This window comes from Capricornis sumatraensis, chromosome 14 (assembly GCF_032405125.1).
Source record: "Capricornis sumatraensis isolate serow.1 chromosome 14, serow.2, whole genome shotgun sequence".
NCBI classification, from domain to species: Eukaryota; Metazoa; Chordata; class Mammalia; order Artiodactyla; family Bovidae; genus Capricornis; species Capricornis sumatraensis.
Window position 1 is genome coordinate 82,309,147 of NC_091082.1, and position 24,716 is coordinate 82,333,862.

The following is a 24,716-nucleotide window of genomic DNA, read 5'->3' on the forward strand; positions in this document are numbered from 1 at the left end:
GATAATGAGCCGCCTGGTAATATAGGGGGGCCGGCGCTCAGGGCCCTGCCGCCGCCGCCGCCGCCGCCGCGGGAGCCGAGCCGCCGGGCGCAGCGCCGTCCGCGCCAGACTGGAGCGGGAGCGCGGCCGAACGCAGTTGCTGGGAATTTTTCAGCCGAGAGGGCAGGCGATCCAGACACAGGGACCCCGCGATCCAGACAGGGACCCCGCGCGAGCTCGGGAGCCGTGGGGAGCCCGGGGGCTGCCGGAGCGAGCGGAGCCAACCTCGAAATAGCTCCGGAGAGCCAGGTTCCCGGAGGAAATGGGACTGTGAACGAACCCGGGGAGCGAGAAGGGAAGGAAGCGCCGCGATTGCTGATGTCAGAGGAGCCCGGAAAGTCGCGCTGGAAAAAATCTGAAGACAGCCGGGGCTCTGCTGCTTCCCAAGGAGAGACCACCGCCAGCCACCACCACCGCCGCCGTCCCCACTACGCCCCCTCGGCGCCTCCCGGTTCTCCCCGCGAGCCGGCCACCGCGCCCGGCGGGGCTGCCACCGGGCGGCGGAGGACGGAGGGGCTCGCGGGCCGGAGACCGAGGGGCCACTTCAGGAATACAGATAAGTGGCTGGTGGCTTGACGTGGATTTTAATGAATTTGGACTCCATGTGGATGCGGTCGCCCGCGTGATCGCGAGCCGTGGGCAGCCGGAGGAGCAGGCAGCGCGCCGGCCTCGGTAGCCGGCGGCCGAAGCGGTCGGACCGGGGACGGAAGGACAGACCGACATCTCCGAGCTGGGTAAGCGGCGCCCGAGGCAGGGCGCTCGGAGTCCGCGGCGCCTGCCCGCCGCCCGATCCTCCCGAAGCGCGCTCGCCCCGCGGCGGCTTCCCCGGCGCCCCGCCTCCGCGGGGTCCCAGCCCCGAGCGCCCGGGCTCGGCTGCAGCCGGCGAGTCCCCGCGCCGGGCCGGCCACTTTCGCGGGCCGGAGCGCGGCGCCCGCGCGCGCGCGCGCGTGTGTGCGGGCTTCACTCGGTGCGGCCGCCTCCCTCTCCGCTTCCCCGCCGGCGCCCCGCTTCCCCGACCTGCTGCTGGCGGGCGGCGCTCCTCCGCGCGCCTCCACGGCGCACCTGCCGGCGAGCTGCGGCTCCGGGCAGCGCGGGGGTGGCGGGTCTGTCCCGAGAGCTGCAGCCCCAAGCGGGCCTACCCGGACACCGCACCCGCAGGAAAGCCGGGTCCACGGTGGCCGCCGCTCGACTGGGGGCGGGGGGGAGGGCGGCGTTCAGTCTGGAGCCCAGAGACCCTGGAGGCCACTGGCGGTTCTTCGGAGCAGGGGACTCAGGAATCCTAGGCGTAGCTTCCCGAGGCTCAGGGAGGGAGTCCAAGGCACGGAATGGGACAAGTGCTCTGGGCGCCCTGGCGGTGAAGCGCCCATCACCTCCACCCCCCCCCCCCCAGGTCTGAGCTGCAGGAGAGGGTCGGGGGCTGAAGGATGAGCTTATTTCGGGTCTGAGAGGCCCCTTATAAGCCACTTTAGGATATTTCTCTCCTTAGGCTTCTTCCTGCCCCACCCCACAAGTGATGTAGGGATCTTAGAAAATTCTAGCCCTATTTCTCCATCCCACAGGTAATCTCTATACATAGGTTAATCATGGTCTGGATGGTCAGACAGAGAGAGCCATCCCGAAACTACCATCCCAGGCCCCTGACGAATGTCCACCTGTTTGGCATGATTCTTGTTCTAGTAAAGAGCTACCTACTCAGACTCATCTGAGCTACCTACTCAGAGGGATGGAGTTGGAGGGAGTCAGCTGTTTCTAGAAACGAGAGCCCTATGAAGTGGGTAGAGGAAATATCATCAGTCTCCTGTAAGAATCTAAGATCCTAGGGCAAGCGTGGCATATCCTAGCAGTGGGTAGACACGGGACACAAGACAGGACCAGCTCGAGGTGGTGGCTTGGGGACCCAGCAGCTTGGAGGAACCTACAGAGATCTGGGAACCCACTCAATCCCCTTCCTTCTCTCCCTGAGCACAGTGGACAGGGTTATGAGCGGCACATGAGGATGAGTATCTGGGCTGGGCAGGGTTGGACCTTCTGGGAGCTGGGAGTCAGGTTCAGCTCAGCCTCCACCCCCACCGCACACAATAGTAGGCTCCTGTCTCGCTGGGCTTCTTTCCCAGACCTTGAAGCTTCACTCTTCCCTCTGGGCAGGCTTTGGGCTCTGGGGCCTTCCCCAGAGCGACAGAGCCCGGGAAAGAGATAGCTCTGGCTGGAAGAATTCAGCTCTTCCCAGTTGAAATGCACAACTTTCGTGCAGTCACCCCAGAATGCTCCAGGAGTTGCTAGCAGCTCTCTCTCCCGTGACCTCCTGGCAAGAAGAGAATTCATTAACTTTCCCGTCATCCCCATCTAGTACCTTTTGAAGTAATTACCTAGGTCTGTGGGGAAGGGGTCCAGAGGAAAGGTGGGTAAACTAAGAGCCATCTGCCAAGATGCCCTGGTGAGGTTTTGCTTTTCCCCTTCTTCCACCTGGCATCTCTGCTTCCACCCACCCTTCCTCATCCCAGAGCCTCGCCGGCTGCCAGCGTCACCTGAAAGAGTGGTTCCGCTCAGCCCTCCAGCCAGCCCTCTCCGGGCACCGCTGATAACGGCAGGGCAGGGTGGGCTGCCCTCTCTGCTCCCTCGCTGTCCTCAGCAAATCGTATTAGGATGGGGCAGATTGGCTTGCAGAGCAGCTAAATGGAAGTGACATGTAGAACGCTGTGCAATGGAGACGCGGCTGAGGAGCGTCAAGGTGGGAAGTGATGGAGAGTGGGAAGGGCCGCGAGTCTGGCAAGGGGATTCCTGGCCCTTCTCTTTGACAGGATGTAAGGACCATGGTCACTCATAGCCTGGTGCCAGACAGGGGGACTGGTTGGCCTTGCAGCCCTAGGCTAAATGAAGAGTAAATGGTGGTGTCCCATCACCCCCAAAGAAACGATGCAATTACAAGGTTGGTGGCCCTGCTTTCAGATCTGCCCTGAACACCTACCCCTGTCCCCAGAGCGCCAGGGAACATCTGCCCCCTCCAGCCTCTAGACCATCAGAGCTGCAGGCATGTCAGATGCAAAAGTTCTCCAGCTGTTGTGGTGGAGTCTGAGCTTAACATGAGGTTCCAGAGACACCCCTTGAAGAACAGCTACTTCTCTACCAGGCTCCTTGCCCACTTCCAGATCCTTCTGGTGATTCTGTTCATCTTTATTTCATGGGCACATTACAAGGAAACACATGAGCAGGATGGGAGGCCAGTGACATAGTTAAATAGACACGGCGGCAGCTGGCAGCAGCCTCAACTCGCCAGTTCAGGTGCCATGAAATATTTATGGCGCTGGAGTTGTCACTGTTGGGGGGGTTTCTAGTCTCTGTCCTGCCTCCTCTGCTACGGCTGCCTCTCCAAGCTCTGGGCTTTGGGGCAGGGGGAGGCAATTTCTGTCTCCAGGAACAATATCCTTCCCCCACCCCACTCTCCGCCCCAGCTGTCTCCCTGCGTTGCCACACAGCTGTCTCCACACACGCAGACGGGGGTGGGGGGGCCAGTATCATCTGTGTCCATCACAGCCGAGGGGAAGAGAGACGCCCCAAGCCAAGCCCTCAGCCCACGCCCCCCCCCCACCCCGCCCTGTTCTGATCATAAAGAGACCGGAGCATCGTGTTACTGGAGTCTGTGAACTACAAATAAGTCAGGCTGGTCAACAGGGAAACTGGCAGGAGCAGGCTTTGAGGTGCTATAGTTTTAGAGCTCGTGGACACAGCCACCCCCAAGCGCTGCCGCCCTCGCCCAGGGCCAGTCTGCTATCAATTCATTCTAAGCGCATCTTTCTCCCCTTCGCAGATGCTCAGTTCCAACAATAATGAACGGAACCGATTCCCTTATGGGAAACAGTTTTTTATTTTTTTTCCACTTAGTTACAAAGATTTCATGCCTGCTTAGAGTAAATGAGGGGTGGGGGGGGGGGGTGTTCCCTTCTTGTCTGGTTGTTTCTAAAGGTGAGCCCTGTGGAGACAGAGAAAGGCTGTTCTTCCTGGGGATGGGGGGAGGGGGTCAAACAGCCGGTCCCAAGGGCCAGGAGGGATGAAGGTAAAAGCTGGACACCCCCTTTCTCCCTGGGCGTAGCCCTCAGCCTCTCCAGGCCTCCGTTTCCTGGCCTTTGGGGCATAGGGAACTTCTCCTCTTCTATCTGGGATTCCAGGGCAGAAACAGAGGCCAGAAAGTTCTTTGTTGGGGAGCCTGGTCCCTCCTGGGAAAGTGTAAGGGCAGAGGAAGAGGGGAGGCGGGGAGAGGAGAGAAAGGGCCCCGCAGCGCAGGGCCTCCTGCTCCCGCCGTGGGCTCAGCGTTGGCCCCTGCCCTGGCCTGGTCCTGTCTCCTGCAGGGTGGGGGTGTGCCCTGTGCCCCGCTCTCCTCACCGCAGGCCGTCCGCCCTGTCTCCCCTCGGCCCCCGGCTCAGCCCGGGCTCCCACTAACCCTTTTCTCTAACCCCCTCCTCTGGCACCAGCATCCTCCTCCCAACCCCTGCTGGCTGGCCCCTCCCTGGGGCTCTGCCAGCTGTTGGCCTGGCAGCAGGCTGCCCCACGGGGATGCTGGCGGGATGGTGGGGAGAGTGGATGGAGGGGGCACATTGGGTTCACGCGGGCCTCCAAGGCCGGAGCTCCAAGCTCAGGCTACAGACTGCTTCACACCTGCACATCAGCCCCGTGGGGGTGCCAGGTTTGCTAGGGAGCGCGCGTGAGGCTGGGTTCCCTCCCCTCTGGGAAACGCCTGAGTTGGGTGAGGAGTCCCTGCCTTGGCCCTCAGAGACAGACCACTTGCTCCAAGGCTTGGTCAAAGCATTTCCCTCTCGCCAGACCTGGAGCCCTGAACTAGGCGGGGAGGGAACCCAGCAGACCGACCAGAGATGCACACCAAGACAGAGGCGTGCCAGGCGCACGTGCTGAGACCCAAGCCAAGATGCAGGAGCAGCCGCAGACAGGCCGAGGGAGGCGGGTGACAGTGGACAGAGAGCCTGACGGTGAAAGAGGGGCGGGAAGCGCTGAGAGCAAACTCAGGGACAACCGCGGGGGGGGGGGGGGGGGGGGAAGGGCGGGGCAGAAAGACGCTTGGGTCCTCCCAGGCCCTCAGGGGGCTGAACTGGGAAACCGAAGCTGCAGGTTCTCTCCACTAGAGGGGGCGCTTGAAAACCAATCTGGGCCGTAAACAGTGGCTTTTGTAGAGGGTTTTTGTGTGTGTGTGTTTTCTGATTTGTTTTTGTTGTTTGTTTTGTTTTAGGAGAAGGGAAAAATATAGTTAAGATATATTAGAAACTCCCAGCTGTCACTGTTCTGAGACCACAACTGGTAGGGTCCCGTTGCCGGTGGGATGTCTGGGCCCCGTCTGGTGGCAGGGGAGCAGGACAGGGCGCCTGTGGCATTAAGAGGCGGGCCAGGGTGGGGAAGCCGCTCCGGGAGGGGCCTGCCGGGTTGGCAGGATGCGTCTGGGGGCCGGGGGGTGGGCAGGCGTTCTCAAGCAGTCCTGGCCGCCAGCTGGCCCCGCCACGAAGAGGCTCTAGCCTCTCTTTATCAGCGATGCAAGTTTTTGGCCCAACCCCAAGGTGCCTTCACAGGCCTTCCTCTTCTCCCAGCCCCCCTAAACGTGCATTTTCCAAACAGTCTCAGGTGGTGGCAAGACTGCTCCCGAGGAGACTTTTTAAAAGAGACCTTTCAGGAGCTGAACGCATGTCAGCATTGTATCAGTGATTTTATCTTTGTCTTCATACTCTCTGTGGGAGCCTTTCTCCGAATTATAATTCCCCCTTTCATTTCAGCAGAGGACAATATGGAGAGAACAGGGTCCAGAGGCTTTTCTCATCTGAACAGACAGTAACCATCTGATGGGGGTGGGGAAGATATTAAAAGTTTGGGGATGGCAGTGGGCCAGAAAGGAGCATCTCTTAGGATCTGATGGTGTCCTCTGATATTTAATCTTGGCGCCCCATTTGGCTCACGTTTACCTGGGGTCAAAGAGGGAGGGGAGGGAGGAGAGCAAGGAAAAAAGAAAAACAAGATAAATGTATCATGTTATGAAAGTCTAATCCTGCTTTCCCTTGGCTAAAATTGCTTTCGGTATGAGAGATAAAAGGCAGTGGAGTCACCCTTGAAGAGTTCAGCTTGTCTTGGAGAAGGAAGTGGGGGAAAGCTCCCAGGGCCAGTGGATTATCCCCCCTGCTCTGCCTGTCCCCCCGCCCCAACAAAAGCATGTGTTCTTTCTGCAGCTTTGAGAGATGGGGCGGAGGCCCTGACTAAGGCACCTTCACTTCTTCTCCATGCTGTCTGGGGAGTTAAACTTTTTTTATCTTTGCATTTACAACCCTGTCTTCCCACCTCGGTTTCTAGTTTGCATGTGGAGGGATGGGGAGGGATAGGAGAAAGAGGAGTGGAGTAGCTCAACAAACTCCGAGTGCAATCTCCACGTGAGAATCATTGCCCTTATGCTGAACCAAGACAGAAAGACAATGAAACCTGGAATCGGAACCCACTTAGGTTTAATCAAGTAGAAATTGATCATTTAGGCAGTGCCAGGAATGTGTAACACCCAGGACCAAGACAAAACTATAACTGACCCTACCTTCAAGACACTACAGCATCCTGCGGGGAGGGAAAATGAACCTCCCCTCCCAGAATTTCAATAGGAAAGTAAAGGCAGAATGGAATTAACAGTATGCTAGGGAATCAGAGGGAGTGGAGGTGCAGAAGTTTCCCCTTTGCTCTTACCAGTGGAAGGTGCAGGTTTTCCGGGAGGGAGACTGCGATGCCCGAAAACCTCACAGTTCCCTCTCACCCTCTCCCCTTCCTCAGCCTGTCAGAGCTACCCCAGCCTTTTTTTTCCCCCCTCCACGGATTTTAAACTGACACCACTATAGTTGTCTTCTATTAGTCAACATCCTAGGGCGAGATCTCCATGTAGCACCCTCCCAAGGGCTTTGCACTGTGTACTCTATGTAAATTGCATCCCTTTCCGGTCTCCTGGCGCTGGCAGCTTGGACTCCACTGTGCTTCATCAGGAAATGTTGTTACTCATCTGTATTCACGTTGAAGTGTCCAGAATCCTGCTGTTAGTGCACGCACTTTGGTCTGAAGGAACCCATTAAAGGGAACCCAGAGAAAATATATTCGGATTTCCCCCCCTCACCTTGGCTGAGCAGGAAAGCCCCCTCCAAGAGCCATCTCTGCCTTCTGACTGCCTCCTGGAGGACTCTCCTTTAAAAGTTCTGTCCACAGAGAATGCCAGGACGATTAAGGGAGGGAGGTTACAAGCAGGCGGATCTCACTTCAACCTAAAAACTTTCTCTAATCCCATAATGGAGGGCAGTGTTCTGCTTGTACCTTGACGTGTCCAGATCAGATTTGGGGTGCAGGGAGGCTCGGGCCTGGGATGGACAGAACCAGGGGGCGTGCTTGGACTTTAAGAGGCCTTTGAAACCTTTAAAAGTCTATGCTTTTGAGAAATACGTGTATGTGTGTGCATGTGTGTGTATGTATTTCTGAAGAGAAGGAATTTGTAAGCACTCTCCCCAACCCCACCCGATGTAAAGAACCACTGAATTCGAGGCTCCAGGAGCTTCTTTGGCCTCAGTTTCCTCTTGGTGCTCTGGTGGTAGATGGTATAGAGGCTTCAGGTGAGGAATTGTAACCCCAGTGCCTGCCCTGCGTCCCCAAGTGACAGATGACTGACTCAGAGGAAAGACGAGAGGTCCAAGGCCTAAGGCTGGAGCGCCCAGGTGTGGTCATCGCTGTACAACCATGGACAAGTCATGGCACCTCTCTGGGCAGGAGGCAGGGCAGAGGGTTCCTGCCTTGAAGAGGCCACGGGTGGAAGGTTCAGGAGCAGAGGAAGGGCTGGGTGAGAGAGCCCTGACTGCCCCGTGGAGGCAGGAGGGCCAGCGGGCAGGCAGAAGCAACACGAGGGAACATTGCCGCTTTGAAGCGGTTTCCTGCTCCGTGAAAGCGAAAGCCCTCAGCTGGGCTGGGTAAATATTACGTTGGCCTCTGACCTCCCACCTCCCCTGACCGCCCCCCACCGCCCCCCCATCGCCCCCCCACCACTGCAGCTTCCCTTTCTTTTTTCCTGAGCTACAAAGATACCTGAGGGAGAAGAGGCTGTTTTCTGAACTCGGGGTTCTCAGTGGAAGCCCTTGGCCAAAGCCAGGCGGGAGGGCCAGGCTCCACCGCTGCGCCCAGCCCTGGGACCCCACGTCAGCCAGCCCCGCAGGGTCTGAGCCCCTGCTCCACGCTGGAGGCTGGTGATTTTTCCAGGAGAGAGGCAGTCAGGGTTTCACAAGCCCCTGAAAGGACTGGTCCCCTACTCTCACCTCAGCCACCCAGACCTTCTTGGCAAGTCCCTTGACTCTGTGAAATTAAAACCCACAACCACTAGGGTTTCAGCCAGGCAAACACCCCCTGAGGTTTATCCGGAAATTAACAGAATTCAAGTCTAACGCCCCATTCCGAGTGACCCCCAGCGTGTGAAGCCCTGAAGGTTCTGGGCCCAAGAACCTAGCTGTGAGATGCTTTGAGAAAACCATGGGAACAATTTGTGAAACTGGGAAGTCACACCTGGCACCCGTCTTCAAGATGCTGAGAGCAGCTAAGGGGGGTCTGAACAGATGGTCAGGAAGAGGCTAGTGTCAGGTTAGGGTCCTGATGCATGAGAACAAAGGGCCTGCCTTCACACTTGTGGCTCTTCCATCTTCCTGAAAGCTTTCTCACCTGTTGACTAATGCTCACCCTCCATTTGCTCCCCGGTCAAAGAGGGAGATACGAGGGAGCCCCAAGACACTCTGGGAGTATGGCCTCCTGCCCCTCACGCAGCACCTCGGTTTCTTCATCTGTATAGTGGGGATGAATTCTTTCCCTGACTCTCTGAGCACCCTCACTTGCCTTTGTTTCTGGAGCTGGGCATGGGAAGATAATGTTAAGGGATTTGGAAAAACAACAATTGTCGCAACGTGCAAAATAATTCTAAAAGTTAGAGCAGAAATACGGCCAAGCTAGAGATTGTTTTCCCCTCCCACCCTCTCTCTCTGAAATTTGTTTGGAATTTTCTGATAAAAATAAGATTTTATTTAAAGAAAATCTGTGTGCTAAAGATTTTTATATAGAGAAATAGATGAAGAGCTTAAGGCTCAGTGGAGACTGGAAACTGAGGACAAAACCCACGGTGATCCTGGCACCCAGGTCATACGTGTGGCTCTGGGTTAGCACTAAGCCGTGGGGATGGAGTTTGAATTCCGAATTTGCTACCCTTGGGGCTTTGATGTCTTCACATCTAAGAGCAGAGATTTAGGATACTGTCACAGAACTGACACGCTGGCATTTTCCTGGGAGTCAGCCTCCAATGAAGGGCAAAGGGCAGAGTTCCCAGGCTCCTCGCTGCCTGCCTGCAACCAGCTTACATTGGTCTGCAGAGAGAGCTCCTAGAAGCGTGGATATGAATGGGATGGACGCAGCATGTAAAGCACTTGCAGACACTGGGGCCAGGGCCCAAGCTAGACCCTGGGGCCCAGGAACTAGATCCCTGGGCAGAACGTAGCAGGATGTCGGGGGAGAAGCTGTCTTCTACTAGCCCAAGAAGCTCCCTCCACCCAGCCCTCCCTGCTTCAGTGCAGAGCCTGGCCCCTAGTTGGAAACAGCACGGGAGGGTGGATGCAAGCAGAGGGAGCCCCGTGCCTTCCGCAGCACTGCCCAAGAGCCAGAGGTGGAAAACGAGGGTGACAAGGTGCCTTGGGTTTCTTTTCCAGAATGTTATGAAGAAAACCACTTGCATTGCAAGAGAATAGGTGTTATACGTAGAACACTTGAGAAACGTCTAGTGTTTGATAGCAACTTTTCCCCTGGTCCACACAATAGATGCAGAAGCTGAGTCCAGCCTGGGGAAGCGGGTTGTCACCCAGCCCGGCCAGTCGAGCTGTGGAGAAAGTGAGGAGGTCCGTCTGCCCCAGCCAGGCCCAGCACACATCTCCACCTGCCTGTGTGGGAACTTCTCTTTCCAGCCTCTCATGCCTCGACCCTGTGCCCCACCACGTCTCTCTTTCTTGGGTTTGAGCAGGTGTCCCCGAGGCCAGACCTCTCCCCTGCCCTGCCAGTCCGCCAGCCCTCGGGCACCCCCGCGCTTCTCTGTGGCACAGGGCAGTGTGTGGAGAAACCGCTCCCCCCTGTTAAAGACTCCAGCAAGCTTTCCCCCATCCACAGCAGGCCTTGCTATTTGCAGAGTCAATGGCCCTGGCAAAGCTCAGCTCTCCCCTCCCTCCCCAGAGGCAGTGTGGGCACTGTTTGCATGGCGGTCTCTATAGACTCGGCATTCACAGCTTGGAGAGGCTGAGACAATGACCCGAGCAGCTGTCTGCAGACGGAGCTGGCTGGGAGACTGCCGGAACGGGAGGAGGGAGCCGGGGCTGGCCGGGTTTGCCCAGCTCGCACCTGCGAGCTTTCTCAGGCGGCCATGGTGGGCCTGAAGGCCACAGGAGGCGGGGCTGGGATCCGGCGGACCTGGCCCAGGCCACCTGACTGACTCCTGCCACGAGCCCCCAGCCTCCCGGGCCAAGGCTTCCACCAGCCCTGTAGTCACTCTGGGCCTGGAGGGACAAGCAAGGCCCTGTCTTCTGAGGAAGCAGTGGCCTCTGGCCTGAGGACAGGAAGCAGAGAACACCTGTCCAGGTAGGGACAGACAGGCCACCTCCCCAGGAGCCTGCCCAGGCAGGAGAAAGGTTTTGGGTTTTTGTGTTTTTTTTTTGTTTTTTTTTTTGCATTACTTGCAAGGAGGCTGAAGTTGGCACAACGTAATTAACTTTGTACAAATGTTTATCAAATACCTGCTATGTGGCGGGTATCATGTGAGGGAGGTAAGGCACTGTCCTGGCTCTTGAGGAGCTCCCGCTGTGGCAAGGGAAAAAGGGGAACACGAGCAAATAATAGTTGCACAAATTAAGTGTTGTGGGAACACAGGAGAGAGAAATCAGCCAGTCATGTGATCCAGGGAGGGAAGGAACTCTGCATCCACGTGGGGGATTCAAGCAGAGGTTGGAAGGAGATGACCAGGTCTCCTGTGCAGCAGCAAGGTAGAAGAGGTGATGGCCGAAGTCCTCACTCACACCCCAGCGCTCTCACCGTGGGTCTTTCTGTTTGCTGCTCGGGGAATTCAATGCAGGAAAAGGCTCCTTTGAGAAGTGAGGTTGGGTATCAGGTCCGTGAGAATGACTCGCAGCTGCTGGCCTAAATTCCACAGTAAACAGAGTCGGTTCTCACACCTTCACCCCCACCCCAAACTCCCCTCGGAGCAGGGTGCCAGGAAGGCTGGAGGACTGGGATAAGCCCTGGCCTCTCCTGGAGCCGGAATTGTCCTAATCGTGTCCGAGTGAGCCCTCTGTCTACAAGCAGGGGTAGAGCCATGTGCGTGGTCAGCTCTCTGCCTGCACAGCTCTAACTTCTAATCACTGTCATAAACAGGACGGAAGCAGCTGCTCACTCCAGTCTATTATCAGCTTGGTTGGAGACAGAGAAATTTAAATGACAGTAAGATGCTTAGCAAAGAAACGAAAGTCGGTGTTAAAAATAAAGAAAACGAGACAGCTTGTTTCATCGAAATAGAAGGGTTATTAAACAGCCCTGAATTAATCAGTGATCTGCCAGGGCTGGGACTCAGAGCATGTGGAGCCAGGGTAGAGAGCTGGAAAAGACAGGGCAGTCAGAGGCAGGTAGGGGCTGCCTGCGATCTCGGGCCAGCTGCTGGGACTGCGGAAGCAAGGGTCTTAGCAGGGGAGATGGCAAGTATAGGTTTTCTCCCCCACAGATAAGAGCAGGTCGGGTGGGGAGGGGACTTTGGCACCCCAGCCTCTTTGCCTGCAAAGCCGTATTTCTGGATTCTTCTCACCTGCCATACCTGCGCTAGCCCTTGAGCCATCTCCAGTCCTCGGCTGCTCCCCGGGACTGGACAGGAGCCAAGTGGCATTGGGTGGAGGGCTCCTAGCCAAGCCTCTTCCTCTCTCACAGGTTGCCCCCACGAACACAGGTCTGACTTGCGCTCCTTACACTGCACGCCCATTCCGGAAGACTGGTGACAGTGTGTGCTGGGTGTGGCCAGAGCCTGCCTGGTGCAGGGAAACTGACCTCCAGAGTCGGGGGTCTGTCCTTGCTGGTATCACTTGGTGGCACCTCTCACTCCAGGCAGCAGAGCAGCAGGAGAGGGATGTAACTCCAGGATCACGTCCAAGGCCCACTTTCAGATCAGTGCTTTCTCCAGAATATTTCGCCTCAGGTCTGCCTATGTCTGTGAAGTGGTTACGCTGATGCTCCTCTCTCCACGGGCTTGCATGAGCGGTGCGTTAACAGGATGTTGTTGTGCACTCAGTCGTGTCCAACTTTTTGCAACCCCATGATTCCCTGTCCTTCACTATCTCCTGGAGCTTGTTCAAACTCATGTCCACTGAGCCGGTGGTGCCATCTAACCACCTGTCCTCTGTCACCCCCTTCTTCTCCCACCTTCAATCTTTCCCAGAATCAGGGTCTTTTCCAATGAGTCGTCTCTTCACATCAGCCAAAGTACTGGAGCTGCAGCTTCAGCATCAGTCCTTCCAGTGAAAATTCAGGGTTGATTTCCTTTAGGATTGACTGGTTTGATCTCCTTGCAGTCCAAGGGACTCTCAAGAGCCTTCTCCAGTACCAGAATTCGAATTCTTTGGCACTCAGTGTAGGTGAAATTATTAGTTAGCTATAAGATCGCTACACAAATGCTAGTTTATACTACAGTGGGGTCCCTTGGAGACTCAGGACAAATGGAAAGGAAGGTTTGCCAGAGGGTGTGGAGTGGGTCTGGGGAAAATAGACTTGCGGGCACCTGGGCGGGGCCTCGGGCGGGGAGGCGGGGCCTTGGGCGGGGAGGCGGGGCCTAGCATGTCCTGAGCACATGTGGCTCCTGACGGCTGCCTGCTAGATCTTGAATTAATCACTCCAGGAGCGTTTTCTTTGCTCTTTGACCTCAACATTCTTTCTGCCCCCGCCTCCCTCCCTCTCGCTTCCCTCCTGGCTGTTTACCCTTTTCCAGGCTCCTCTCTCACACCCCATTCATCATCGGGGGCCAGATCCTCCCTGGAAAAGCCCTCTCATCTCCGGCCCAGGTGGCCCCGTGCTGCCCCGGCCTGTGTTTCCCTCTCTCCCCTCCGGCACAAACTTCTCCCCGGCCGTGGCCAGCTTGCCCTATAACTGTGCCCTTCACTTTTGCTCACCGCTGTAGGGCCTCAAAAGCCTCTTCTCCCCTCCCCGCTCACCCAGGTGCTCAGGGTCCTCCAGGCCGAGTGCGTCTGGCACAGGCAAGCCCCATAAGTGAGCACATCTCTGCCCAGAGTGTCCCTGGCCCCGCCGTGTCCACGTGTCTCCTTTATCCAGCGCCGCCGCGGTTCCCCTCCTCCGTGTGAGCCTGAGTGCGCCTGTTACTTAAGAGAAGCTGCTTGACAGCTCGGGATCTTTTCTGCCAAGAGCTCAGAGCCTCAGACAAAGAGAGTAAAATAATAGAAGCTGAAGGTGGGGAGGGACAGGGTTGGGACAGAGCCTGCTTAAGAAGCTTCCTCACAAAAAGGAGTTACAGCTTTTTATTCAAAGGCAGCTGTTGGTTCAGAAAAGCCCGGGAAAGAAGGAGAGGCAGAGGAGATACTGGAGGGGGGTTCCATCCATTGTGCTGACCATATCCCAAGCATGGGAAGAGCCCCCCCAGAATGTGGAGCTCAGCCCGGTCAAGCAGCTCTCAGCATCTCTCCTTCCTCCTGTAGACCAGCTGTCCTCTCTTCCCCTCTCCTGCCAGGGGCAGCTTGGTGAATCACCCAGAGCCCAAAAGGGGCCCTTAAATCTCTCTCAGGGCCCTGAGAGGAGGGGGTGAGGCCCAGGGCAGCGTGGGGCCCAAGGGCTGGAGTAATGGCTACTAGGTACCAGCAGCACCCAGGTCCTCCCCAGAGGCCTGGGTCCCCAAGCTCCACGCACAAGAACCACCCCATCACCTGCGTGAGGCCAAGGCTTCCTTTTCGTCGCCATCACCCAGGGCAGCCATTGTTGCCAAGGAGATGATGCCCTTGCAAGTGTTTCTCCAAAAACAGAAACAAGAGTAATTGGTGTTTATTCAAAACCGTAGCGTTTGCAAAACACCTCGTCTATTTTCTCATTGATTCTCACCACAACCCTGTGAGGTATCCTTTTACAGTTAAGGAAACTCAGACTCCAAAAGGTTAAATAACATGTTCAAGGTCACTGAACTAGTAAGTGGTAGAGCAAGACTTGCACCCAGGTCTACTTCCAAAGGGCTTCCTGGGTGGCTCAGTGGTAAAGAATCTGCTTGCTAATGCAGGAGCTGCAGGAGCCGAAGTTTCCATCCCTGGTTTGGGAAGATTCCCCTGGAGGAAGGCATGGCAACCCACTCCAGTATTCTTGCCTGGAGAATCCCATGGACAGAGGAGCCTGGTGGGCTACGATTCATGGGGTCACAAAGAGTCAGACAGGACTGAAGTGACTCAGCACACACTCACATCCTACCATAGCCTTCCCTCTGCGTCTGCTGCCATGTGTCACGGTGAGCTTGACTTCCTCATAGGAGAGTCCTCCTCCGAAACCTTCCGGCGGGGGGAGTCTCACCACACCCCCTCTGCTGCTGATCACGCTACACTGTCTGCTGGCCACTCATGAGTGTGTATTTCTGAATGTGGTCGACGATAGTGTATGTATGACTCATGGCTTTGGCACTCTCTTGCCAAGGCTTTTCCTGCACCAGTCCTGTCTGTAGGGGGTGTTCTTCAAAGGAGAGCTGGTATGTTCCCACTCTGCTCCATCCTTTTCCCCACCTTATCCACCTGGCTAATGACGTTTGCTCATTACCCAGTGGGCCCAAGATGAACAGCAGCCAGGATCCTTCCCAAATGGTTCACCCTCTTCTTCACTGCTGCCCAGTGACCAATTATGACAAATAATTGAGGCAAGTGTGTTATTCCACCATGGCTTAGAGCAGCCTAGCGGGTGAGGGAAGCACATATGCAATCCCCTCCCCTTTACCCTGCTCTCCTCAAGTCAGACTGAGTGCTGCTGCTGGTGCTGCTGCTGCTAAGTCGCTTCAGTCGTGTCCGACTCTTCACGACCCTATGGACTGCAGCCCACCAGGCTCCTCCGTCCATGGGATTTTCCAGGCAAGAGTACTGGAGTGGGGTGCCATCGCCTTCTCCGAGACTGCGTGCAGTCCTGAGTCAAAGGCCTAATGCTAACCCTGCACAGATGTCAAAGACCTCTGCTTCGGTGGGAAGGTAGGACATGGTCACGTGAAAAAGAGGGCCGACACTGAAGTGCAATGTCTGCTAGAAACAGCAATTTCTAATGGACTTTGGAGAAGAGACGGGTGCGCGTCTAGAGGCTTCCTGAAATGCTAAAGGATGGGCAGGGTTTGGATAGGCCAAGAAGAAAGTGGAGATGGACATTCCAGAGATAAAACTGTGCGAGGTGTTTTGGGGACTCAGCAAATGAACAAGTTCGTTAGGAGTGGAGTCACTCTGGAAGAGGTAGGAAGGAGAGCCAGAGAAAGACGGAAGAGCCAGCTTGGGAGGACTTGAACTTGGGCACTTAGCAGTCCCGGGTCTGTCTGGGCAACAGCAGGGAGCCGAGGAGGGTGTTTCCATGGGTGGATATCATGCTTTGGCCATATGCCTGGCAAAGTCAGTCAACGGAAGTCTTCTGACGCACGAGGAATGAAGCAGGACAAGGCACACCTTGCAGGAAGTCTTCGGCTCAATCTTGATGCCGGTGGGAAGCCTGGAGGTGACTATCTTACACGCACATTTTCAAGGAGGCAGTGCAGGGTTGCTGGTGAAGAGGACCACTCTTTTGAACTTTGGGAACCCCAGCTTCTGGAAACAGCATTTTAAAAAAATGCACCTTGATCTGGCACTAATGGCCACTTTCCCTGATGCCAGAACAAGGAATCAGCGATGGGGAGTTCCCCTGGTCCCTGGAGCTCTTTCAGTGGCTGCCATGGGACAGAAAGCAGGAGGGTCTGCAAGAGAAACAGCAAGTGCTCTCACCCAGGGTCTCCTGGGGGCTGTTAAAATTCTTCAAGAGGAGAAAGGCAGGACCGCTTCCCAGAGAGTAAGTGGCGTGTAGGGCCAGTCCCCTGCCTGAGCTGAGATGAATGTCCAGGGCTTTGTGTTTTCACTTTCTTTGCTCTTTTGCCTCCCCAACAGCCTCACTCCCCCCCCGCCCCCCTGCTGAGAACTGGAGGTGTGTCACTCTTGTTTGAAAATATGGCAGGTAATGGAGCATAATATGCCATTAGTGGAGTGACTGTAATTTCTTAAGATCTAACCCCTTAGTCGGGCCCTGTGCCCTGCTCTCTGGGTCCCATTTCTGTCTGAGAGCTCCTTGCTCTCCCTTGTACAGTGAGCATGGGTGAGAAGGCAGGAGACACCCTGCCAGGCCTCTCGGAAAGATCTTTTGGAATTTCTCTGAAAGGTGACTGCCAGCCCGCAAACCTTTTGTCACAAAGCACCTCCAGACTCCACCTTGTAACAGATAACTCGGTCTTGGCCACTCCACTTTCAGCCCTGCTCCCTTACCCAGATAAAATGGGAACCTCAAGGCTTGACCTTTAAAGTCCTTGCCAAGTCTTGTTTAACATCCTCACGAGTCTCCCCAGACCAGGGACAAGAGGATTTGGTTGAAAAATAACTTGTAAATATCTCAGTGATGTGAAAGAGTGGGGAAAGCATGGGTGTCAGTAAGTTCTGCTTCCTAGCAGAATGATGCTAGTTTCTCAACCCTCCTGAGAAGATAGGACCCTCCCACCATTTTTTTCATCTGTGAAATGGGGAGAATAATACCTATCTTGCAGAATAATCGTAAAATTACCCATTGCGTTTGCCAAGAATCTAGCAGTGTGCCACACAGCAGAAGGTTAATAAATAATAATAGTGATAGCTGCTCCTCTTTATTATTTTTGCCATCATGGAAATTTTTATCGTCCTACTATTCATGGCCCTTCAGCTTTGAGGTCTTCAAACATGAATTTGGATTTGACTTAGCAAAGCTGGATTCCCACTTTTATTCCTTTGCCAGACTTGGGAAGGGGCCTGAAAATGCCTCTTCCTGTCCTTTGATTTCAAAAGGCCTGCCCACAGAGCAACCCCACCACTGGGGTGGTTTGGATACAGTCCAGCTGGAGTCCGGGGACTAGTGGGGTAACCTTTCTAGGGACCCCATAGTGCAGAGGGCAGCCATACTCCTAGGGCACAGCTTGGAGGCTCAGTGCCCCGCTAAGTCACCGAAATTCTTTCTGCCCCAGGGGGTGAGGTGGTCATCGCCAGGCGGGGCTGTGCCATCCCCCAGAGGGGGTTGAAGAGGGCAGAGCCCACGGAAGGGGGACAGGGAGGGGTGGCCAGCTGGCAGCTGCTTGAAATTGATGGCTCTTGTAGTTTGGTTTATACCGTGGGCCCCTCTCCGTGCTGCCCAGGGGGCGACCTTTAGATAATAAAGGGAATTCTGGGAGAGCTCTGACAGGCCCGTGACATATGGGGCAGGTCTGCAGGGTCAGGCGGTGTATCTCCCTGCTCCCGCCCCCGGGGTAATGAATCTTGTTTGACTTGGCCGAACCAGCCCAGCCAGCGCCCCAGAAAGGAGCCCAGCCCCTCCCTGCTGCAGCCCTTCAAATCAACGCCTGTCTTTGGAACCCCTTCATAATGCAGGGAGACAATTCCAAAGTTTGATAGCCTGTGAGTGGAGAGGAGAAACACGGCGTGTTTTGTTAAGGCGCTGGGAGAGCTGGTGCGGTTTCCAGGGCTCGAGGAGAGCCCACTGGGAGACCTGGGAGAAATTAAAAACAACAGCAACAGACAACCCTCCCCGGGGTGAAGAGGCAGGGCTCCCTGGAGGACAGGCCGGAGGAGGGTCTGCAGTGGGAATGGAGTGATGTGGCTCCCGGGGGGCCACAGAGTATCCCTGAGTGTCCTTGGGGTGGGCAGGCGACACGTGGACTCTTCTGGGCTGGAGCAGAAGAGGGCGGGGGAGGCGAGATGGACCGGAACTCTCTGCAGGAGCAGCGAGAGAGGTGAGAGGTTCTACTCCCGTCGGGGCCAAAGTGGGCTCAGGGGCCCTGTGTTTGCCTGGGTGAGAAGGGAAGCTCGTCTCACCGCCCCCGGTTCTCACAGAGACCCGAAGGGGCCTTCATCTCCAGGAGTGTTGGCCCCGTGGTGGTTTCCACCCACCCCCCTCGCCACAAACACCCTTTTCTTTCAAGGAGCAGGTCCCAAGCCCAGCCAGTGGAGTGCATCGCTCCTCCTGGCTACAGGAGTTAGCGAGGACTGCTGTGGCTGAGCACCACCCCGGGGTGGCTTAGACACCGGGGGGTTAGCGGCCTCCTGGAGGCCTGAAGTCAGGGTGTGGGCAGGGCTGTGAGGGAAGGCGCTGTCCCAGACTCTCTCCTTGGCTTGCAGGTGGCCGTCTTCCCTCAAAGCCTATCTGTTTCTGTGCCCAAATGCCCCCTTTTTGTAAGGACACTGGTGCATTGAGACATAAGAGATGTTGGTTCGATCCCTGGGTGGGGAAGATCCCCTGGAGGAGGGCATGGCAACCCACTCCAGCATTCTTGCCTGGAGAATCCCATGGACAGAGGGGTCTGGCGGGCTACAGTCCATGCAGTTGCCAAGAGTTGGACATGACTGAAGTGACTTATAATGCACACGCACCACCCTAATTATCTAATTTTAATTCAGTTACCTCTATAAAGACCCTGACAACAAACGCAGTCCTGCTCTGAGGTCGTGGGGATTAAGGCTTTGCCATATGAATTTCTGGGTGCGTGTCAGCGGAGGCACACCTGAGACGCCTGCCTTTCGTGCCAGGGCCCAGCCTTGAACCTCCCCTGCCCCCTACCTTGCCCACGGTGCCATCTAGGGGCCGGAGAACATGCCCCTGCCATGCACTCACGGGGGATGCGAGGCACCTGCCTGGCCCCCTCACCGTCTGAAATCTGGGTGCTTCCCTAACTGCTGATCAGTGTTAGGGACGCCCCCACATTCCCTTCACTTACTCCTTGGTTATTTGAAACTGGATCAGATTTATCCACCTGTGGAAAAGAATGGCGTGAAGGATAAGCAGGGTATCTCCCTTCTCACAGTGAGAGGAGCAACTTTCAGAGGCACACAGAGAGGTGGGGGCTGGGGAACACAACGTCGTCTAGTTCACTTTCTCAGAAAAGAGGCCCAGAGGCCACGTAGGCAGAGGCCCGTTTTCCTCCTCCTCCCGTCTCCCCTCGCCTCCTCTCTCTTGCTCTGGAGCAAGGTGTAGCCACTTAGCTTCACAGAACAGCCGAGTCTGGGGGGGGAAATGACATTCGATTAATGAAGCAGATGCGGCTGGTACAGCAGTGACGTCTAAATTGTTCCTCTGGTCCTGTTATTTTCTGTCGGAAATTCTGCCTCTCCCCACCCCACTCCCTCCCCTTTTCCCTTTGAATCGCGTGCATGAAATACGCTCGCTAATAACAATCTCGGGTGTCTGTGCCTGAGTGACAGCTGAAATAAGAAAAAGACTAATCGTACCTCCTGCAGCCCCGTCACATGGTCACATGGAGATTAAATGAGTCTCTCCCCCACCCTTCTCCCTGCCCCCCTCCCCCTCCCGCCACTTTCTCTCCTGGTCTCTTCTCAATGAGAATCATGGGCATTTGAATAATAATATTATAGACGCCATCAGGGTGACAGTGGGGGAAAAAATCAGCTCAAACCGATGATTACTCCTTCCATCTAATAATTATTTAAATACCAGATAACTCCTTTCACTCTAATTGAGGCCTTTCAGCTGTCGGCGTCCCCCGGGGCCTCTGCGAGCGCCCTGGCGCTCACCTTGTGCTACCCACCGTGCCTGGACTACCGTGGAGGTCGCTGTTCGACAGAGTGACGCTCGGAGTCCTGGCGTGTACAGCCATGCAGATGACATGCGTGTGGGTCCTTCAGGAGCAGTCCACTCACGAGAGGCAAGGCAGGGCCCCCGAATTTTGCTGTGAGAATGTTTTACTCTTGTAGATTTTGATTCATAGAAATCCTACCCCGAAGGCTGCCTTCTTGGGTCATTGGAACGAGTCCCCTGCCTCTGGGTAAGCGTATTCCTCAACAGCTGTCAGGAAAACTCACTGTCAGAAAATTCCATAATTTCCTTGGCAGGATTCCCCGAGATCCTCTCTGGATAGGATGCCTGCTGGATAGCTCACTCCCATCCCTTCTGCTCTGTTTCTGACTCTTTGAGAAAAAGAAAGACGTCTGCTGGGACACACGTGTCCTGTCTGTGAGGTTATCCGCAAGCCCGAGGAAGATGGTACAGGATGCTGTGGGAGCTCCTCAGTCTCAGTTCAGTTCAGTTCAATCGCTCAGTCGTGTCCAACTCCCTGCAACCCCGTGAACCGCAGCACGCCAGGCCTCCCTGTCCATCACCAACTCCCAGAGTCCACCCAAAGCCATGTCCATCGAGTCGGTGATGCCATCCAACCAGCTCATCCTCTGTCGTCCCCTTCTCCTCCTGCCCTCAATCTTTCCCAGCATCAGGGTCTTTTCAAATGAGTCAGCTCTTCGCATCAGGTGGCCAAAGTATTGGAGTTACAGCTTCAACATCAGTCCTTCCAGTGAACACCCAGGACTGATCTCCTTTAGGATGGACTGGTTGGATCTCCTTGCAGTCCAAGGGACTCTCAAGAGTCTTCTCCAACACCATAGTTCAAAAGCATCAATTCTTCAGCGTTTAGCTTTCAGCTTTCTTTATAGTCCAACTCTCACATCCATACATAACCACTGGGAGAACCAGTCACAGTAGAGGAACGCTTCTCATGTGTGATGACCGCCTGGGCCTGCCTGGGCCTGGAGGAGCTCACTCCCCTGACACAGAGGGGAGCCTCGTGTCCCTTTTCTCCCCTGCCCTTTAATCCGCACCCATCGAGTCTGCCCTGCATTATCACCTCCCTGTCCAGGCCCAGTGCCAGGCCCACCTCCGCCATCACTGGGCCTCCACCATCAAAAGGCATCTTCTGCGCCCCCAAAACAGGGCAGCCTCGAGGCTAAATGTAACCTGCCCCCGGGACCGCTTCGCCCACAGCAGAGGAAGCAGCAGGGCTTTGGCCACAAGATCTGGGTTCTGCTGGCACCTGCCTCCAAGTCACGCTGACGCACCTTTGACGATTCGCTTCCTCTCCATGGGTTTTGGCTTCTTCCTTTGAAAAAAGAGAAGTGGGTTGGAGTCATCTTAGAGTTGCCTTCAGCGCCGGCCTGGAATCCCTGCTTTAAAGGCGCCACTCATTAGGAGGGGCAGCCGAGGAGAGGACAGGCTTCTCCCTGCCCTGGGAGACGAAAGGGCTTTAGGTGAAGCCCAGGAACAGCTGCTGACTCCTCTGACTTCACAGGCCTCGTTTTCTGTTCGTTTTCAGTTCAGTCCATCAGTCGTGTCCCAACTCTTTGTGACCCCGTGGACTGCAGCACACTAGGCTTCCTTGTCCGTTTTGTTTTATTGACGTACAGTTGATTTTATTATAGCTAATATTGTGTTAGTTTCAGGTGTACCGCAAAGTGATTCAGTTATATGTATGTTTTTTCAGATTCTTTTCCATTATAGGTTATTATAAGATATTGAATATTGCACCCTGTATATTACAGTAAATCCTATTTTATATATTGTAGTATCTGTTAATCCTACGCCCCTGAATTATCCCTGCCCCCTTCTTTTTCCCTTTAGTAGCCGTAAATTTGCTTTCTATGTCTGAGTCTGCATCTGTTTTGTATATGGATTCATTTGTATTATTTTTTAGATTCCACATACGTGATATCATTATAATATTTGTCTTTCTCTGTCTTACTTCACTTGGTATGATATTCTCTAGGTCCACCCACGTTGCTGCGAATGGCAATCTTTCAGTTTTTTGTGACTGAGTAACATTCCATTGTATATGTGCACCGTATCTTCTTTATCCATTCCTCTGTGGATGGACACCGTAGTTGCTTCCACATCTTGCCTGTTGTAAATAGCGCCCAGCCCCCCTCCTCATACTTACTGTCTGGATTCTGGCTTTTCAGGATCCTGGCTGTGTGAGCCACCTAGTTGGTGCAGTTATAATAATAGACACCTTTACTGTTATTGTGATGAGAAATATCATAGCCTGGATGATGTTGGTGATGATGGTGCCAGGAGGAGCTGCAGATGGGCCCAAGAGTGGGAGCTCTGGCATCAAGAACTTTCACTCAGTTTAGCAAAATTGTATTCCAATGCTGACTCCTCTTCCTGCCTCCTCTTCTTTCCTTTAGCAATAAGGGAGGCCAATAAAGCATAGAGGTTTGTGCTCCCAGATATCCTGAAAAAGGCAGCAGAACGGGTTGTGGGGAGGAGAGAATCCTTCGCTGAGCTGAGCTGGAAATGTTTGCCGTCTCTCCCCTGCTTTGCCCCTGGGGCCTGCAGCATCTGATTGGGAAGGTATTAGGTGCCTCCTCTAGCTGACACCAACACCTGCTTCCTGAGGCCTCATCGGGGAGATGGTTTCACCAGGCCCTCGAAATGAAATATTTAGTGACTCTTGCTTCCCAAAGAGGCGAGTGTGGCCTCCCCTTGGCATCAGTGCTCCGAGCGCTCTGCGGGTCGAGCTGGCATCCCAGGGCGGCGTGTCCTCATTTGAGACTTGGGACGGGGGAGAGGGAAGCTGGTAGGAGAACGGCCACTCAGCAGGTGTGGCTCTTGAGAACGCATGTGGCACAGCAACTTCACAAACTAGACAGAGAGAGGAAGAGGGACAGGAAGGAGGCATCACGGAGAAAATCCCTGAGGGTGACACTTGGGGTGAGGAGGAAATCCTAGCTCTACAAAATCATATGCGTATGTTCACTGGCTCCTACCAAATACAAGGATGGACATTTTATTCTAAGACAGACCGTGGGATGGACAGAGATGAAAAGCTGGGAATATTGACAGATAGATTACTACTGATAAGGCTAAGGTGTCTTGAACGTTTATAATGGGCCAGGCGTTGTTCTAAGTCCTTTATGTGTATTAAATGACTTCACCATCATAGCCCTATGAGGCAGATGCTAGTACCAATCTCATTACATCTAGTGAGACAGCATCAGGGAACAGCTATGTACCTTGACCAAGTTTACACAGCTATCACCTCTGTTTGAATCCAAGCACCTAAATCCAGAGCTTATGAGTCTCTCCATCACACTACATGGCATCTCATCGAGGCATAGAGGTGGGTACCCTTCTCCCTTACCCTGAACTCAGACAGGACCAACCAGACCAGACCTTGCCAACCAGACCCTTCTTTGGAAGAGCTACCTGGTAATGTCAGCCTTGGCATTGAAAGACTGGGGCTCTCGACTCACTCTTGAAGCCAGTTTGTCCTTGTGAATTCCAAGGTGAGATGCAAGCGTCCCTCCACCCCTGCACTGCAGGGGACCCCGTCTCCTCTTGACCCTGAGGCCCCAGTGCCTGTGGCTCCTACATGGACCACCCTTGAGTCCCGTGGAAGGAATCTGTGTGGCTGGTCCCCGGGAGCAGTCTGTCCCAGAGTAGACGCTGATTGAGAAGGAAGGGGAAAACAGTACAATTACTGGTCTGTTGAGACCTCTAGATTTAACCAGCCCTGCCAGGCAGGACAGAAGGACCTCAGCTGTTATTGCAATTATTGACTCTAGAAGCTGAAAGAAGCAAGTCTCAAGATACCATTTTGTCTGAAGGAAGAAATCTTACCAACTGGTTATGACATCCTTTGTTTTAATAGCATTCTTTAAGATCAAATAACATCCTTTATTGGTTAAGAAGTAGGCTCGGGGTGACGCTGGAGCAGCCTAAAGCCACACAACTCATGCTGACAGAGGCAGGATTTGGACACAGGTCTCTCCGAGTTCCCCACTCTGCCCCCTTCCCTAGGACTCCTTGCCTTCTGGACACCAGGCCAGTTTTCCCACTCACACTTCAACTCTTGGGATCCTGTACCTCCACCAGGCTCCCTGCAGGCTGCAGAGAGCTGTGCTGGGACTTGTGCAGTAGTGTGCCGGAGACGATCACCTTCAATCTGTTCCCTTTTCTCTGATGCACGCCTTCACCACGCCAGGGAGGGCTGGGGCTCAATGGGCTGCCCGCAGTGTTCATTCCCATGGAAAGGAAGAATATGAGTGAAAGAGAAGTCAGGAGGTCTGGCAGGATTCCTAAAGCGCAGTCTCTTGGGGAGGCTTCAATGATAATAATAACTGGTATGAGTTAAGCATTCAATGAGTGCCAGCTCCCATGCTAAGAGGCTTCCCCGCATTATCTCATTTACTCTGATGACAACCCGAGGGGTCGGTACCGTCATTATCCCATCCTACCAGAAAGGAGGATGAGACTGGACTTGCCCAAGGTCCCACATTTCTTCCTGAATTCTGCCTGACAACAGAAGCCACTCACACTTCAAACCGTGTCTCTGGAGGATGCCTGGCAGGGCAGTGAGACAGTTCATCTTAACCTCACTTGGTGTCCTCTGGGGTCACCTCTGCTCCTGGGACCGTCTCCCCCCTCCGTGGGCTAAGCATGTCTGTGCATGTAAGTTGTGGGGCAGGCAGGGGTTCTCTGCCTGCACACTCAATGCCAGAGTGTCTCAGAAATCCCTGCCCAGAAGGCCAAACCCCAAGTGCATCATGATGGCAACTATAATC

General features: G+C 54.8%; 1 protein-coding gene across 1 annotated transcript in view; it reads left to right on the forward strand.

Annotated features, from left to right (window-relative positions):
- The first annotated feature begins 324 nt into the window (after window positions 1-324).
- PLXNA2 (plexin A2) overlaps window positions 325-24,716 on the forward strand; it is a 229,112-nt gene continuing 204,720 nt past the window's right edge. The window contains exon 1 of the mRNA XM_068986380.1: window positions 325-773. The gene's annotated coding sequence lies outside the window, so the exon portion shown is untranslated. The remainder of the gene's footprint in view (window positions 774-24,716) is intronic.